Here is a 19,496-nt window from a genome sequence, read left to right as displayed (position 1 = left end):
TACTTCCGTAGGATTCTGCAGAGATTTGACATGTCATTGAAATCCTTGGCAAACTTCTATAGATGTGTGGTGGAAAGTGTGCTGACTGACTGCATTATGGTCTGATATGGGAACATAAATGCCTTTGAGCAGAAAATCCTACAAAAGGTAGTGGATTCAGTCCAGTATATCACGGGTAAAACCCTCCCAACCATTGAGCACATCTACATGAAACGTTGCCGTAGAAAAGCTGCATCCATCATCAAAGATCCTCACCATCCAGGCCATGCTCTTTTCTCTCTGCTGCCATCAGGTAGGAGGTACAAGATCCTCAGGACTCACACCACCAGGTTCAAGAACAGTTACAACCCCTCAACAATCAGGTTCTTGAACAAAATGGGATAACTACACTCACTTAAGGACTCTGTTATATTGAAATTTCATGCATTATTTATTGCTATTTATTTATTATCTGCATTTGCACAGTTTGTTTATAGTTTACAATTCCTGATGTTCATAGTTTATAGATTCTGTTTGCAGTTACTGTTCTATAGATTTGCTAAGTATGCCCAGAGGAAAAAGGAATCTCAGGGTTGTATGTGGTGGTATGTATGTACTATGATAATAAATTGTACTTTGTAAGGAATTTGTATATTCTCCCTGTGACTGTGTGGGTTTCTTTCTGGGTGCCCCAGTTTCTTCCCACAGTCCAAAAATGTACTAGTTGGTAGGTTAATTGGTCATTGTAAATTGTCCTGTGATTAGGCAACGGTTAAATTAAGGGTTGCTGGGTGGCACAGCTCAAAGAGCTGCAAGGGCCTATTTTATGCTGCATCTCAATCAATAGATAAATAGATGATAGATAGATAGAAAGATGTTAATTCAGAACCCAAGGGTTGACAATTGAATTGATATTGTCACAGACTGCAGCGAGTCAAAACATTTCTCAAATTCAGCCTGATAAACAGACAGTGGGTACAGCTACTCATCATTGTAGCAAACTGTGGAGATGGCCCAACTCTAATGGAGAAGAGACTGCTCAGACAAAATACTATATTGAACAATATATTCAGTGGTTGATGCTTCAAAGTTATGTCAATGCAAGCTTTTCAAAATATTAAAGGAGAGCTTCCATAAGACACAGAATTAAGCCATTTAGCCCATCAAGTCTGCTCTGCCATTTCATCACGTGCAATCCATTTTCCCTCTCAGTCCCAATCGCCCGCTTTCTCCCTGTATCCCTTTGTGCCCTGACTAATTAAGAATCGATCAACCTCTGCCTTAAATATAACCAATGACTTGGCCTCCACAGCTACCTGTGTCAATGAATTCCACAGATTCAACACTCTCTGGCCAAATAAATTCTTCTTCATCTCCATTCTCAAAGGATGTCACTCTATTCTAAGGCTGTATCATCTGGTCTTAGACTCCCCCACCATAGGAAACATTCTCTCCATTTCCACAATATTGATGCCTTTCAACATTCAATCAATAGGTTTCAATATCACCCCTCATTCTTCTTAATTCCAGTGAGTAGAAGCCCAGAGCCATCAATTGCTCCTCATTATAAGTCTTTCAATCCCGATATAATTTTGGTGAACCCCCTTTGTACCCTCTCCAATGTCAGCACATCCCTTCTTAGATAAGGAGCCCCAAAACTGCTTACAATTTCACTGTATAACAGGAGATACAACAAGGCTACACGTAAGACCCAACCTAGATTGGGAGACCGCTTTGGCAAGCACATATCTGCCAGAAAGAGTGGGATCTCCTGGTGATCCACACATTTCAGTTCTACTTCCCATTCCCATTCTAACATGTCAGTCCATGGCCTCCACTACTGCCGCAATGAGGCCACACTCAGGTTGGAGGAGCAACACCTTATATTCCGTCTGGGGGGGCCTTCAACCTGATGGCATGAACATTCATTTCTCGACCTTGTGGTAATTGTCCTACTTTCACCATTCCCCCATTTCTGTTTCCCTCTCTCACCTTACCTCCTTACCAGCCCATCACCTCCTTCTGGTGGTCCTCCCCCTTCCCCTTCTTTCATGTTATTCTACCCTCTCCTATCAGATTCCCCCTTCTCCAGCCCTTTATTTCTTTCACCAATCAACTTCCCAGCTCTTTACTCCACCTCTCCCCCTCCTGGTTTCACCTATCACTTACCCCTTGTACTTCTTCCCCCCCTACCCCCACCTCCTTACTCTGACTTTGCTCTTTCCAGTCCTGATGAAGGCTCTTGGCCCAAAACGTCGACTGTTTACTCTGTTTCATAGGTGCTGCCTGACCTGCTGAGTTGCTCCCACATTTTGTGTGTGTTGCTTTGGATTTGCATCATCTGTAGATTTTCTTGTACAGTATTTGTTATTTGTTTTTGTACCACTTATTTATTCCTTTTACACTATTTACTATATATTTTGCTTATATGCACTCAACGGCCAATTTATTAGGTAAACCTGTTTACCGGCTTGTTAATGCAAATATGCAAATCATTGGACATGATTGCTGTCCAATCATGTGACAGCAAATCAATTCATAAAAACATTCAGACATGGTCAAGAGGTTCAGTCCAAACATCAGAATGGGGAAGAAATGTGATCTGAGTGACTTTGACCATGGAATGATTGTTGGTGCCTGATAGGGTGGCTTGAGTATTTTTGAAATGCTGACCTGTTGGAATTTTCACACACAACAGTATCTAGGCTTTACAGAGAATGGTGTGAAATCTGAAAAACATCTAGTGAGCAGCGATTCTATGGGAGAAAACACTTGGTTAATGCGGTTAATACAAAGGTCAGAGAAGAATGGCCAGACTGTTTCAAGCTGACAGGAAGGTGACTAACTCAAATAGGAAGGTGACTAACTCAAATAACCACGCATTACAAAAGTGGTGTGTAGAAGAGCATCTCTTAATGCACAACATATCGTACCTTGAAGTGGATGGGCTACAGCACCAGAAGACCATGAACATACACAACGTTTATATTTCTAATTGTAATTTATAGCAATTTTTATGTATTGAATTAGAATCAGGTTTAATATTAATTGTCATGAGATTTGTTGTTTTGCGGTGGCAGTACGTTGCAAAGTATAGTACTAAAAGCCATAAATTACAATAAGTAGTATATATAAAAAAGAAAATTAAGTTAAATAAATAGTGCAAAAAGAGAGAAAAAAATTCTGAGTTGGTGTTCATGGATTGTCTGTTCAGAAATCGGATGGCAGAGGTGAAGAAACTGTTCCTAAAACATTGAGTGTGTGCCTTCAGGCTCCTGTTCCTCCTCCTTGATGGTAGCAATGAGAAGAGGGCATGTCCTAGGTTATGAGACTCCTTAAAGAAGGATGCTGCCTTTTTGAGGCATTTTGAAGATGTTTTGGATGCTGGGGAAGCTAGTGAGCACGATGGAGCTGACAGAGCTTACAACTTTCTGCAGCTTTTTCTGATCCTGTGCAGTAGCCCCTCCATACCAGTCTGTGATGCAACCAGCCAGAATGCTGTCCATGGTATATCTGTAGAAATTAGTGTCTTTGCTGACAAACCAAATCTCATAGAACCATAGAACACTACAGCATAGTACAGGCCCTTCAGCCCTCCATGTTGTGCTGACCCATATAATCCTTAAAAAAAGTACTAAACCCACACTACCCCATAACCCTCCATTTTTCTTTCATCCATGTGCCTGTCCAAGAGGCTCTTAAATACCCCTAATGTTTTAGCCTCCACCACCATCCCTAACAAGTCATCCCAGGCACTCACAACCCTCTGTGTAAAAAACTTACCCTTGATGTCTCCCCTAAACTTCCCTCCCTTAATTTTGTACCTATGCCCTCTGGTGTTTGCTATTGGTGCCCTGGGAAACAGGTACTGACTATCCACCCTATCTATGCCTCTCATAATCTTGTAGACCTCTATCAAGTCCCCTCTCATTCTTCTACACTCCAAAGAGAAAAGTCCCAGCTCTGCTAACCTTGCTTCATATGACTTGATTCTCCAATCCAGGCAACATCCTGGTAAATCTCCTCTGCACCCTCTCCATAGCTTCCACATCCTTCCTATAATGAGGTGGGTGACCAGAATTGAACACAATACTCTAAGTGCGGTCTCACCAGAGATTTGTAGAGTTGCAACATGACCTCTCTACTCTTGAACTCAATGCCCCCATTAATGAAGCCTAGCAACCCACAGGCCTTCTTAACTACCCTATCAACCTGTGCAGCGACCTTGAGGGATCTATGGATTTGAACCCCAAGGTCCCTTTGTTCATCCACACTCTTAAGTAACTGACCATTAATCCTGTACTCAGTCTTCTGGTTTGTCCTTCCAAAATGCATCACCTCACACTTATCCAGATTGAACTCCATCTGCCATTTTTCTGCCCAACTCTGCAGCCTGTCTATATCCTCTTGTAACCTTCGACCACCTACAGCTCCATCCACAACTCCTCCAATCTTCGTGTCATCTGCAAACTTACTCACCCATCCTTCCACCTCCACGTCCAGGTCATTTATAAAAATCACAAATAGCAGGGGTCCCAGGACAGATCCCTGCGGCACTCCACTAGTCACCGACCTCCAGGCAGAATACTTTCCTTCCACAACTACCCTCTGCTTTCTTCCTTTAAGCCAATTTTTTATCGAAACAGCCAAGGTTCCACTTATCCCATGCCTCATGATTTTCTGGATGAGTCTCTCATGAGGAACCTTGTCAAATGCTTTGCTAAAGTCCATGTAGACCACATCCTCTGCTCTACCCTCATCAATTTCTTTTGTTACCTCTTCAAAAAACTCAATCAGGCTCATGAGGCACGATCTTCCCTTCACAAAGCCATGTTGACTATTCACGAGTAGACTGTACTTCTCCAAATGCTCGTAGATCCTATCCTTAAGAATCCTTTCCAGTAGTTTGCAGACCATTGACGTAAGACTCACCGGTCTATAGTTCCCAGGTGTCTCCCTATTACTTTTTTTAAACAAGGGAACTACATTTACCATTCTCCAGTCCTCCGGCACTTCCCCTGCAGCCAAAGAGGATTCAAAGATCATAGCTAATGCTCCTGTGATCTCTTCTCTCAATTCCCACAACAACCTGGGGTGTATCATATCCGGCCCTGGGGATTTATCAATCTTAATGTTTTTAAGAAGATCCAGCACTTCTTCTTCCTTAATCTCCACATTGTCCAGCACACAGGCCCGTTCTACTTCAACCTCATCCTGATCAAGATCCTTTTCACTTGTGAATACTGAAACAAAGTATTAATTTAGGACCTCCCTCCCCAACCTCCTCCGCCTCCAGGCACATGTTGCCCTCTTTATCCTTTAGCGGTCCCACCTTCGTTCTCGTCATCCTCCTATTCTTCACATACGCATAGAACGCCTTGGGGTTCTCCCTAATCCTACATGCCAAGGCCTTCTCATGCCCCCTTCGAGTTCTCCTAAGTCCTTTCTTTAGCTCCTTCCTGGCTACCCTATATTTCTCATAAGCCCCTCCTACTTCCTGCTTCTTAAATCTAACATATGTTTCCTTTTTCCTCTTGACGAGTTGCCTCACGTTTCGTCAGTCACGGTTCCCTTTTCCTACCATTTTTTCCTTGCCTCAGTGGGACAAACCTATCCTGAACCTGCTCAAGTGGTCCCTAAACTTCTCCCACATTATTTCTGTGCTTTCCCCTTTGAACATCTGTTTCCAATTTACTCTCGCTAGTTCCTGTCTCATCCCTTCAAAGTTAGCCCTTCCCCAGTTAAGCACTTTACCATTTTGTCTGATTTTATCCCTTTCCATAGCTATGCTGAAGCTAAGGGAGTTGTGGTCACTCTCACCAAAATGCTCCCCCACCAAGAGGTCTGTCACCTGACCAGGTTCATTACCCAGAACTAGATCCAGTATAGCCTCTCCTCTCATCGGCTGGTCCACATACTGTGTCAGGAATCCTTCTTGAACACACCTGACAAATTCAGCCCCATCTATCCCCCTTGCACTCAGGAGGTGCCAGTCAATATGAGGGAAGTTGAAATCACCCATAACTACTACCCTGTATTTCCTGCACCATTCTAAAATCTGCCTCCTTATCTGCTCCTCGGTGTCCCGAGGGCTATTTGGGGGCCTATAGACTACTCCCAGCACAATGATTGATCCCTTCCTATTCCTGACTTCCACCCAGACTGACTCCGTGGACACTCCTTCTGCAGTGTCCTCCCTTTCTATAGCCGTGATACTATCCCTGACCAGCAATGCCACTCCCTCCCCCTTTTCTACCCCCCATCCTATTCCTTTTAAAACACCTGAACCCTGGGACCCCAATCTTGCCCTTCGTCCAACCATGTTTCAGTAACGGCCTCAACATCGTAATTCCACATACTAATCCATGCTCTAAGTTCATCCTCCTTGTTCCTAATACTCCTATCATTGAAATAGACACATTTCAACCCCTTTAACTGGCTACAATTATGTTCTGTCACCTGCCTGTCCTTCCTCATCAACTCAGAACTCTTAGCATCATGCCCTTGTCCTTCTACCTTAATTCCTGCACTCACATTCTGATTCCCATCCCCCTGCCAAACTAGTTTAAACCCTCCCCAACAGTTCTATCAAACCTGCCCGCCAGGATATTGGTCCCCCTGGGATTCAAGTGCATCTCCTTGAACTATAATGAAATATAGTCACTGTTATGCGTTCTGTACTACTGTTACAAAACAACATATTTCCTAATATACAGTGTATCAGTTATAATAAACCTGATTCTGATAACTTGGTTTATGAGCCGTGATGCTTTAATGATGGCTAATAATTTACCTTCACTGGTGGTAGACTATTGACATTAACCTACAAACCAAGGTATACTATTTTTATTGGAAAATCACTCATTTTCTTTATTTTAACTTCATACTATGCTTGTGTAATCACCTCCAAAATGTGAAGGTTGTAATGATGCTGCGCTCATGGTAATCAGCAGATCACTTTGGTTATATGAGCAATGATCCAGTCCTTATAAGATTGTATCCTCTGTTGTCTAGGAAATATTGAGCCAAGAGCTGATTTGATGTACAGTATATAAATAGAACGAGTGTGTCTTTATGATGAGATACTGCTTTTCATCAACATTCATTTGTGTACCCTGATGAAAGAGGCCCAACTTTATGAACTTTCTCAATTTTGCTGATTCTACACAAATTTTGATGTGGATAACTAATATTGTTGACTATCAACAGTGTGATTTGATATGAATCCTTAGTCTCAACAGAACTGCTGTTTTGTCTATCTGATACTTACTTACTTACCACCTGTTACACCACTGGCATTTAGGGCAGCAATGAAGGTGCTCCGTCTCTGGCGGTGTTCAAGGTGTTCAGTATTCATCGTGTCAGTAGCTTCCTCTTGGTCTCACTATTGTCAGTCATGCAAGTCCCAGGTAGAGACTCAGAAATACCATCACACTCAGGTTCTTCATTTTTCTGTTTCCATTACAATTTAGTTTTACCAGTCAGGGATGTTAGCCCTGAGCTGAACCCCCAAACCTGGAGGACCAGTGGACCACTCTCCACTCTTAGTCTGGCCACTATCCTTTGACCTGTTCAGGATGGGTGATACTACCAAGAGCCAAAGCATATAGCCCTGAATCTAACCAACATAGCTCTCCTGTTCATCAGGTTGGAGGCTACACAGATAGAATATAAGGTGTCCAACCTGAATGTGGACTTATCCTGGCAGTAGAGGAGGCCATGGTCTGACATGTTGGAATGGGAAAAAAAATATTTGTTTTCTTATGGATTCGAGTTATCGTGCATTTTTCCATCTCTCAATTCAGTGCTTACATCATTCAATCACTTGCCTTAGGGTTAGTGTTAAAGTTGAAAATGGAATGGAAATAGAATTGTAGAAGGAATAACAAATGCTGAGATTGAATGCATGAAAATATTAGCAAGAGAAGCTCTCTTTGTACATAAAGACGCTACCTATGAGTTGAAGCTGACATGTGATAGTTCAAGTAATAAGCCACATTGCAGGTTATGACCAAGAAATTCATCCATTTCACATCTTGCACAACACACATGTACAATAAGTGAGCATGGTTATCTACAGAATGAGAAAGAAACACATAGGAAAGTATTTGGAATCAAGTTAAGTCTGTGGAGCTCCTGCTATCTGTGATAGATATTCAGTCTGTAACATACAGCATGTTAATGATTCAACATGTGAACTGTTTTGTGGATGATTTCTAAAATAATACCTCTACCTTTCTTGTATTTCCTCCAAGAGGACCACAATCTTGTCATTGGGTTTGGAGGATTGTGTGCCTCAATGATCCGGAGAGCTATGTTGGCAGGAGTCAGGGCTTTTAGCTTTGGCTCTTGGTAGGGTCACCCATGCCAAACAGGTGAAAGGGTAGAGGTCATACTAAGAGTGGTCCACCAGTCCTTCAGGTTCAGGAATTCAGCTGAGGGCCAATAACACTGACTTGTAAAAAAAATTGTTACAGAAATAACAATGAAGAATCCTTCTATATCTGTGTGCGAAGGTACATGGCCAAGGATAGACAGATATGGTGGATTTTCATTACTGCCTTAAACGCCAGGGGAATGACAGGCAGCAACTAACTTACTTGTATCTAAATATATATGTCTCATTTCATTCATGAAGGCTATATTTTGGAAGATTTTAAGTGAATTCTGTTCTGCTCAGACAGACAACAGTCAAGGTACTTAGAAGTGAAGCTAAAAGAAAAGGGAAGATTTACATTTTATTGTCAGTTTATTGTCATTTAATTATATACATGTATACAGTCAAACGAGGCAACATTTCTCCAAACCAGGGTGTAAAGTAGTGGTCGCCAACCCATCGATCACGATCGACTGGTCGATCTTTGAGACTTTCCCAGTAGATCCCGGAAAAAAAAACAAAAAATAAATCTACAAATACTGTTGAGAGATTGTTTCCGGGTTGCGGGGTTTTAGTTCCATTCTTTCTGCCCAGTGCGCATGTGTGTAGCTCCCCCCGCACTACACAGTGTAACTCAATGGTCCTCAACGACTGGGCCGCGAGGAATTGATATGAGTCAGCTGCACCTTTCACGCCACTGTTGAATTTGAACCCATGTGAGGTCATCAGTCGCCTAAATGCAGTGATACTCTCGCTGGCCAGCTGGAAGTGCCGTTGCTACGGGCCTGGAGCGCAGAAAGATTGGCGCCACCTCTAAACCTGTTCACCACACCGAATGTTCGTGGGGAACCCGGTGCTAAAATATTCGCAGGCGACCTAATTTGGGCTCAAGGTTTCGTAAGTATCAGAGCAGCTACCGCGCTGAGATCTACTAAAACAAACTTTAGTCGGCCGATAGATCCTACAAGGGGGCAGGCGCGGGCCTGTCGCACTCCTCGCTCAGTTGGCCGCTCTCTCCGGACTGCGACCGCTGCGGCCCCAGTACGGGGACTTCCAGCCCTGACCTCATCCTCTCACCCCAACCTGCGACCAGCCGCACCTGGCCAGGGCGTCTGGCGGCGGGCAGGTGGGAGGCTGCAGTTCAGGCCGGAAGGCTGTCCGAGGCAATGAAGCCCTCAAAACGGCTTTGGCACCTTGAGTCCAAGCACCCCGCACTTAAAGACAAACGTGTTGAGATTTTTCAGCGGGAAAAACATGAGCAAGCGGGACAGAAACTAAGTGTCAAGAGCCACGAAAACTAAATTGCAGAATAGACTGGACATAAGAAACCTGTATCGGTGTATTCCGGTCATGTTTAACACCAACCCCCCCCATCGGCTGGTCCGCAAGAATATTGTCAATATTAAACAGGTCCGCGGTGCAAAAAAGGGTGGGCACCCCTAGTGTTTATACATTATTTCTACTTCCGGTCTTTTCTGCCCCGGTGCGCGTGTGTGTAACTAGTCGATCTTGCCTTTCACTAAGGCCAAGGTAGGGGATCTTGGGTTTAAAAAGGTTGGTGACCACTAGTGTAAAGCATTGTAGTGTACATAACACACATAACACATAACTTATGAAAGTAAGGATGAAATCTACAGATTGATTACAAGTAAATAAACAAACTAAAGTGCATAAATTAAATATTGTAAGGTACAGAACAGATTACCCAGTGACACTTATAGAGTGCTTCTTGTATGGTATCATAATGGTTAGCATCAGTGATCAGGGTTCAAAAGCCCACTGCTGCCCATGAGGAGTTTGTATGTTCTCCCCGTGACCACGTGTTTCCTATGGGTGCTCCGGTTTCCTCCTACAGTCCAAAGATATTCTGGTTGGTAGATTAATTGGTCATTGTAAATTGTTCCATGATAAAGCTTGGATTAAATTGGGAGATTGCTGGGTGGCGTGGTTTAAAAAGCCATAAGAGCCTATTCTGTGCTGTATCTCAATAACAAGAAAAACGCTAGACATTCTAAACTAATAAAATGCTTTTTTGAGGTTTTAGACACTGCTGTAACATCGGTGAATCAATTCCAATCTGCCATAAAAAGGAATGAGATAATACTCAGATAATCTATATCAGGGCAGCTGGTTAAAACTAAATATTGGTCGTGAACTCATGCTGGGTGACTTCGGCATCATCTGAAATGAGACAGGGAGCCAGGTTTCAATGCAATAAAAGTGTCTGTCTGGATTCTGTGTTATGGTCTTCTAAAAGAGGCTTGAACCTGCAGTCTCCTGTTTTAGAGATAAGTGTGCTATCAGCTGATAATGTGTCTTGGAACGATGTCGATATGTTTGTAACTGACTCCTTTTTTTAAAGAGAGGTGAAAGAAGTCAAATACAAAAACATACTTATTGGAAAGTTTAGTACCACTGTTGATAGTATACCTGACGCCACATTGCCTGGTCTATAAATAATATTGAATAGAACCCCTATTTACAGACGATTTATTCTGAGGTTGTATCGGGACAAACTTTGTCACTGGTGCCTGTTTCATCACTACAACCACCCAGAGAGACGCCAGATCGTTGATGTAAACTTTCCAGAAAGTCCATTGTCTCACAATAGCTCGACAAGCCATTATGTCAGTTCAATCAAGGGTCATTTTAAGTAATCACTCCTGGAGAAACATACATCTTATAGAGCCTTGTGGGGGAATTTTGAAATCCTGAGGTGGACTTAGAATTACCTTTTGACTTTGAAGAGCAGCAGGCTTTGTTATTCATTATCAGTGTTCCAAAGGCAGGAAACCTAGTTAACGCTTTAGTAGAAGTATGGCTAAAGGCCAAAGACAGCACTCTACGTGCTGTATTACATGTCTCACTGCCAGAGACCTCAATAGACACATGCACTCAACTTATTGACCAGTGTGTTTATTCGCAGAACTGGTCCAATCAGTTAAGGACAGAATTGGCACAGAAGTGACCAAGGCAATGAAGAGTTGTAAATAACAAAGGCTACATAATGTGATGCTGTGCATAGTCGAGTCAGAGAAGCTGAAAGGTTAGTCAGCTGGTGAAAATCTATGCAGATAATAAGGACTACTTAAAGATGGGGACAGTTTAAACATGAGAAAAGTTTGTTCAAGTTTAATACGTGAGGACAATTACTTGGAATCATAGACTCCTACTATATAAGGAGGCCATTCAACCCCTTGTGTTTGTGCTAGCTCTTTGAAAGAAAGATTAAATGTCACACAATTCTGCTTATTACTTATATGAGCCTAAGATACTTCAGTCTGAATAAGTGCTGATTTTTAATATTCTATTTCTGATGGGATTTTAACTCCTGCCTAATTTTTCTCCATACCTCAGCTGACGGAACTGCATGGGGTCGTTGGAGGCACGCTTTGGCGCATCGCCCAACTGGCTATTGTAAATGAGTCAGTTCCAACAGAGTGTTTCTGAGATGTTTGATCAGAGTGATCTACATACATCGCCTCTGACCTGGCTGAGCTATGAGACTTCAAGAAGGGCAAGTTGAGGAAACACACAGCAATGGAAAAGGTGAACAGTTTCAAGTTCCTGGGTGTCAACATTTCTGAAGGTCTAGCCTGGGCCCAACAGTTTGATGCAATTACAAAGAAGGCACAACAGTGACTATATTTATTTGGAATTTGAGAAGACATGGTATGTCACCAAAGAGTCTCGCAAATTTCTAAAGATATACCGTGGAGAGCATTCTACCTGGTTGCATTACCATCTTGGTATGAAGGGTCCACTGCACAGGATTGGAAAATTCTGCAGAAAGTTGCAAACACAGCCAACTCCATCATGGACACTAGCCTCCCCAGCATCAAGGACATTTTCAAAAGGCGATGCCTCAAGAAGGTGACATCCATCATTAATGACCCCCAGCACTCACGGCATGCCCTCTTCTGAGCTGCCATCAAGGAGGAGGTACAGGAGCCTGAAGGCACACACTTAACATATTCGGAGCAGGTTCTTCCCCCGTAAACGGATTTCAGAATGGACAATTAACCCATGTACACTACCTCATTATTTTTTCTCTTTTGTTGCTCTCCTTTCACACGACTTAATATATTTCTTATTGTAAATTATAGTTTTACTGTGTAATTGCAAAGTACTACTGCTGCAAGACAATATTTTTCACAACTTATGCCAATGATATTAAACTTGAATCTGATTAAAAAAAAATTACAATAGCTTGTTAAAAAGATATTCTATTAAGTCCTGGCCATCAAGTTTTCAAGTAAGTGAGTATTTTCTTGGAATAGTTTACTCAGCATGTACTCTGATGACAAAATAAATAAATATAGTAATTAATATTTAACTGTATGTTCCCTTTTATACACCAAACTCCAGGAATACTCTCCGTCTCACTTTACACTTTGCATGGGTAATGACCTGGATTTGATCTCCTATCAAAGACACAAGAGATTCTGTAGAAATCTTGAGACACACACACACACACACACACACACACACACACACACACACACACACACACACACACACACACACACACACACACACACACACACACACACACACACACACACACACACACACACTCTGTTCGAGGAACTCAGTAAGTCTGGCAGCTTCTATGGGGGGAAATAAACAGCTGATGTCTTTTCACCAGGACTGGAAAGGTAAAGTGTAGAAGCCAAAAAGGTAGGGGAGAGGATGAGAGAGAGGTGCACAAGTTTAATTTCCTCTCTTCCCATCCCCCTTTACTTTCCTTCATTCCTGTAGCCCCTCACCACTTCTCTTCCCCTCTCCCAGCTTCACAACCTGTCCAACACCTCCCTCTAGTTCCCCATCTCTTTTCCATCATCTATCATCCTCTTCTATCTAATTCCTTCTTTAGCCCATAAGACAGTCTGCAGATGCTGGAAGCCTTGAGTAATACACAAGGAAGTTGGCAAGTCAGGCACCATCTATGGAGGGGAATAAAAAATTCAAATTGCAAAGTATATTTAATTATCAAAGTATGTAAGCAATATACAACCCTGAGAATCGTCTTCAGTACTGGAAAGAAAGAGGGCGGATGCCAGAATAAAAAGGTGAGGAGAGGTGAGATGCGAATCCAGTGAGGGGGAGAAATGGGAATGATATAAGATGCTGGGAAGTGAGAGGTGTAAGAGGTAAAGGGCTGATTCTGTTAGGAGATGAGAGTGGACCAAGGAATAAGGGAAAGAAGGTGGGGAAACAGAGGGAGGAGATGGCAAGTCATGAGGGCAGGGGAGAGGAAGAGAATGGGTGAGAGGGCCACCAGAAAGAGGCAAAACAAAAATGGGGTGTAGGGTAACAAAAGAGAGTGTGGAGTCAGACAGTTATAGAGCATGGAAACCCAACTCATCCATGCCAACCATGGTGACTTCCTGAGCCATTTTCACTTGCATATAATTGGTCGATATGTGAGGGAGGCCAGGTTGGCAGTCGTTCTCCAAGAAGGACTGAGTTTGAACTCTCCTCGATGCTGATGAAGAATGTTTTCAAAATTCTGTGATTTCTGTGATTATTGGTGTGGACTGTATTAGCCTCCTTCAGTTTTCTGTGTTTTTCTTTCTTGTTGATGATTGGTGAGTTGAGGGTTTGGGGTTTACTGAGTGGGCGATGTTAGTTTTTGTGCAAGGGAGGGGTTGGGGATTTGGGATCTGATGTTCTTGTTAGTGTTTTTCCATTTGGGCAATCTATTAGTTGTTTGTGTGCGATGGAGGAGGTTGGGGGTTTGATGTTATTGTCACTTTTTTTCTCTTGTGGCCGATGCTAGTTTTTTGCAACAGAGCGGTCTGGGGTTTGACATTCCAGCTGCTGTTTTCTGGGTGGGCAATCTGTTAGTTTTTGTGCAAGGGGTGGGCGGCTTTGTGAGTTCTTTTTTCTTTTTCGTGCATTGGGGGTGATGTCTTTTCTTTCAACAACTTCCATCGTTTTTCTGTATTTCATGGCTATCTCAGAGTTATATTCTGTATTCATACTTTGATAATAAAATGAACCTTTGAATCATTTTGAAGCTTTGATATTCCTCTAAGTCCTTCTTGTCCATGTCTCTATCCAAACATCTTTTAATTGCACCCACCTGGCCTACTTCCTCTGGAATTTAGAGAAATCAATGTTCTTGTCACCAGGTTGGAGACTAAACAGATGGACTATGAAATATTTCTCCTCTAGTCTGCATTTAGCCTTATCTTGGAAGTATAGGAGGCAATGGACAGATATGTTAGTGTGACAGTGGGAACTGATGGGAATTTGAGGTGAATAAAATGTGATCAGTGCAAAAAAAATTTAAAGATTCCCTTGGAAGCTGCACACAAAGAGTTGCCCCTCTTGGTGATGATTTTTAAGTTTGAATTCCTGAGCAGTAAAATCCTGGAGAATCTATCCTGGGCTCAATACATCAATGTTATCATGACAAAGGCACACCAGCAGCTCTACTTCATTAGGAGTTTGAGGAGACTTGATATGTCATCAACTTTCTACTACCACTGGCGTTTAGGGCAGTAAGGAAGGTCGTCCATCTCTGGTGGCATTCAGGGTTTCTTCATCGTGTCAGTAGCTTCCTCTCAGTTTTCACTACTGTCAATCATGCAAGTCCTGGGTGGAGATTCAAGAATATTGTCGCATTCAGATGTAGAAGGATTCTTCATTGCTATTTCCATAACAATTTTGTTTTACTAGTCAGGGTTGTTAGCCCTAAGTGGAACCCCCGAGCCTGGAGGACTGATGACCACTCTTAGTATAACCATTACCCTTTGACCTGTTTGGGATGGTTGATGCTACTAAGAGCCAAAGCTTAAAGCCCTGACTCCAGCCAACATAACTCTCTGAGTCATTGAGGCACTTGGGCCTCCAAACCATTGTGGTCCTCTTAGAGGATATGTCACCAAAGCCTCTTATATATTCCTATAGACGTACAGTGGAAGAATCTGACTGGTTGCATCTCAGCCTGGTATGGAGGCTCCAAGGCACAGGATCACAAAAGGCTGCAGAGGGATAGATACAACCAGTTCCATCACAGCACCATCCAGGACATGCCCTCTTCTCATTACTACCATCAGGGAGGAGCCTGAAGACCTGCACTCAATAATACAGGAATGTCTACTTCCCCTCTGCTGTCAGATTCCTTAATGGTCCATGAACCCATGAACATGCATTAGTTATTCCTACTTTGCACAAGTTGTGTATTTTATAATCATTGCAGTTTCTATGTCTTTCCACTGTACTGCTGCCACAAAACAACTCATTTTATTATTGATGCACCATCAATAACTCTCGGAGACGTGAGGCAAGATATAGGCTTTTATTGGCTGGAAGAAAGAACAAGCAGCAAGTGACCACTACACAACATCCTGGAGACTGAGGCCGGGGCTGTGCCTCCAATCGCCTTTATACCGGGGTCGGTGGGAGGAGCCACAGGAGCAGTCAGCGGGGGGAGCCGAGTCCAGACAGGTATATGTAGTTCACCACAATTATGTATGGGTCAGTGATAATAAACACAATTCTGAAAAGCTATGTTTAATGTCACCATGGACCTTGCTGTCTGAAGAACTTGTTACCGTGCTGGTTAACTCTGTGTCTTTATTGTAGGGAATGGATTGTCTTGGAAATCCATCAGACCCTCCTGTACTGAGCCCCAGGCTTTCTGTACATAATCCAAGCTGAAACTTCAGAATATTACTGAGGGAATGCTGCACTATTGGGATAAGGTGAGGCAAAGTCTACCACATGTGCCATTAAGCCACTCAGAGTTATAGAATCATCACAGCATTGATTAAAGATTAGCTTTATTTGTCATCTATAGATTTAAACATACAGTGAAATGCGTCATTTGCAGCAAATCAAATTAGTGAGAATTGTACTGCGCAGTCCACAAAGGTTCCTGTGTATCTGATGTCAACAGAGCAAGTCCACAACCTGCACGTCTTTTGGAATGTGGGAGGAAACTGGAGCACCTGAAGCAAACCCATACGGTCATGGGGAGAACGTACAAACGGCAGGAATTGAAACCTCCTATCTTATAGTTCACGCTGTAAAATGTGGTACTAACCTCTACACTACAGTTGATGTCTCTGTCGCAGCTCTCTGTGGAGCAAATCAGTCAGTTACAGTTAATGTTTTAGATTTAGGTCCATGCAAAAGATCCATTTTCTCTACCTGAAGGATAGCAAAGAGTTCCCTCAGTCTCCTCATACTGTTCTGAATTTGAACCATGTTGGCAAGTTCTCTCTTGTTAACAGCCTTAAGATAATACCATTATGGAGACACCCCAACTCAAAAATAGCTATGGATACTGGAAATTTTAAATCAAAACAGAAAATGGGGTATATAGTGTACTCAGTAGATTAATCTCTCCAGAGATTCTGCCTAATGTTTCAGGTCTGTGCCAGTAATCATGCAAGTATAGTGCCAGGAAATAAAGGGTTAGAGCAACAAATCAGCTGCTGGAGGAAGTCAGTGGGTTGAGCAGCATCTGTAGGAGAAAGGCATTCTCAGCATTTTGGGTCAAATCCTACGTCAGGACAGAGAGGCGAGAGCAGATCAGAAAGGCAAGATGATCAGTATAAAGAGAAGGGGAGTGGTGAGAAAGGATTCCAAGCGATTGAGGAGGATGTAAGATGACTGGTAGATCTCCCAGGTAGAGGAGGTGAGTGGGTATGGAATTGAGCAGCAGATAGGAGAGAAGACTCCCAAAAGATTAATTCACAGGTTGAGTCTGTGGTAAAGAAGGCAAATGCAATTTATTTCAAGGGGAAAAGAATATAAAAGCAAGGAGGTAATGCTGAAGCTTTATAAGACACCAGTCAGGCTGCACTTAGGAGTATTGTCAATAATTTTGGGCTCCATATCTCAGAAAGGATGTGTTGCCATTGGAGAGAGTCCAGAGAAGCTTCTCGAGGATGATTCCGGGAATGAAGGGGTTGACATATGAGAAGTGTTTGGCAGCTTTGGGCCTGTACTAACTGGAATTTAGAAGAATGCGGAGGATCTCATTTAAAACTACTGAATATTGAAAGGACTAGATAGGGTGGATATGGAGAGTATGTTTTCTATGGTGGGGGTATCCAGAACTAGAGCGTACAGTCTCAGATTTGTGGAGGCGAGCCTTTAGAACAGAGGTAAGGAGGAGTTTTTTTTAGCCAGAGAGTAGTGAATCTGTGGAATGCTCTGCTACAGACAATGGTAGAGGTCAAGTCTGTGGGTATATTTAAGATGGAAGTTTATAGTTTCCTGATTGGTCAGGACATCAAAGGATATGGCGAGAAGGTAGGTGTATGGGGTTCCAGGATAAGACATGATGGAATGGCAGAACAGACTCAATGGGCTGAATGGCTTAATTCTGCTCCTATGTCTTATGGTCTTAAAGTAGAATACAGCTGCTGGAGTGAGATAAGCAGGAACACAAAGTGCTATCAATGCAGGATTCTCATACTGTAAGTCAGGGGTTCCCATCCTGGGGTCCACGGACGCCACAGTTAATGGTAAGGCTCCCTGGCATAAAGAAGATTGTAAGTAAAGGAACTTAGAATGGGAAACTTTAGGGGAGAGATGAATGGCATCAGAACCAGAAAGGGGGAGGGTGGGAACCTGCATGTGGTGTGTGGATGGAACACCGAGACAGAAACATAGAAAACTTACAGATCAATACAGGCCCTTCGGCCCACAAAGCTGTGCCAAACAAATCCCTACCTTAGAACTACCTAGGCTTACCCATAGCCCTCTATTTTTCTAGGCTCCATGTATCCATCCAGGAGTTTCATAAAAAAACCCTATCGTTTCCACTTCCACAGCCGCCACCAGCAGCCCATTCCGTGCACTAACCACTCTCTGCATAAAAAACTTACCCCTGACATCTTCTCTGTACATTCTTCCAAGCACTTTAAAACTATGCCCTCTCATGCTAGCCATTTCAGCCCTGGGAAAAAGCCTCTGACTATCCACATGATCAATGCCTCTCAATATCTTGTACACCTCTATCAGGTCACCTCTCATCCTCTGCCGCTCCAAGGAGAAAAGGCCAAGTTCACTCAACCTACTCTCATAAGGCATGATCACCAATCCAGGGAACATCCTTGTAAATCTCCTCTGCACCTTTTCTATGGTTTCCACATCCTTCCTGTAGTGAGATGACCAGAATTGAACACAGTACTCCAAGTGGGGTCTGACCAGGGTCCTATATAGCTGCAACATTACCTCTCGGCTGTTCATCTCAATACCACGATTGAAGAAGGCCAATGCACCATATGCCTTCTTAACCACAGAGTCAACCTGCGTAGTAGCTTTAAGTGTCCTATCGACTCAGACCCCAAGATCCCGCTGATCCTCCACACTGCCAAGAGTCTTGCCATTAATGCTATATTCTGCCATCATATTTGACCTACCAAAATGAACCACCTCACACTTATCTGGGTTGAACTGCATCTGCATCCTATCAATGTCCTGCTGTAACCTCTAACAGCCCTCCACACTATTCACAACACCCTCAACCTTTGTGTCATCAGCAAATCTACTAACCCATCCCTCCATTTCCTCATCCAGGTCATTTATAAAAATCACGAAGAGTAGGGGTCCCAGAACACATCCCCGAGGCACACCACTGGTCACCAGCCTCCATGCAGAATATGATCCGTCTAGAACCACTCTTTGCCTTCTGTGGGCAAGCCAGTTCTGGATCCACAAAGCAATGTCCCCTTGGATCCCATGCCTCCTTACTTTCTCAATAAGCCTTTCATGGGGTACCTTATCGAATGCCTTGCTGAAATCCTTATGCAGTACATCTACTGCTCTACCTTCATCAATGTGTTTAGTCACATCCTCAAAAAATTCAGTCAGGCTCATAAGGCATGACCTGCCTCTGACAAAGCCATGCTGACTATTCCTGATCATATTATGCCTCTCCAAATGTTCATAAATCCTGCCTCTCAGAATCTTCTCCATCAATTTCCCAACCACTGAAGTAAGACTCACTGGCCTAAAATTTCCTGGGCTATCCCTACTCCCTTTCTTGAATAAGGGAACAACATCCGCAACCCTCCCTCCAATCCTCCAGAACTTCTTCCATCCTCATTGATGATGCAAAGATCATCACCAGAGGCTCAGCAATCTCCTCCTCCGCTTCCCACAGTAGCCTGGG

At 43.1% G+C, this 19,496-nt stretch overlaps 1 long non-coding RNA gene across 1 annotated transcript in view; it reads left to right on the top strand.

The window, feature by feature from the left end:
* LOC140729275 (uncharacterized) overlaps positions 1-14,378 on the top strand; it is a 55,191-nt gene extending 40,813 nt beyond the window's left edge. The window contains exon 2 of the long non-coding RNA XR_012099301.1: positions 11,714-14,378. This is a non-coding gene — a long non-coding RNA (uncharacterized lncRNA). The remainder of the gene's footprint in view (positions 1-11,713) is intronic.
* Positions 14,379-19,496: the final 5,118 nt, after the last annotated feature.

This window comes from Hemitrygon akajei, chromosome 6 (assembly GCF_048418815.1).
Source record: "Hemitrygon akajei chromosome 6, sHemAka1.3, whole genome shotgun sequence".
NCBI lineage: Eukaryota > Metazoa > Chordata > Chondrichthyes > Myliobatiformes > Dasyatidae > Hemitrygon > Hemitrygon akajei.
This window is presented reverse-complemented; position numbering and strand designations above follow the sequence as displayed.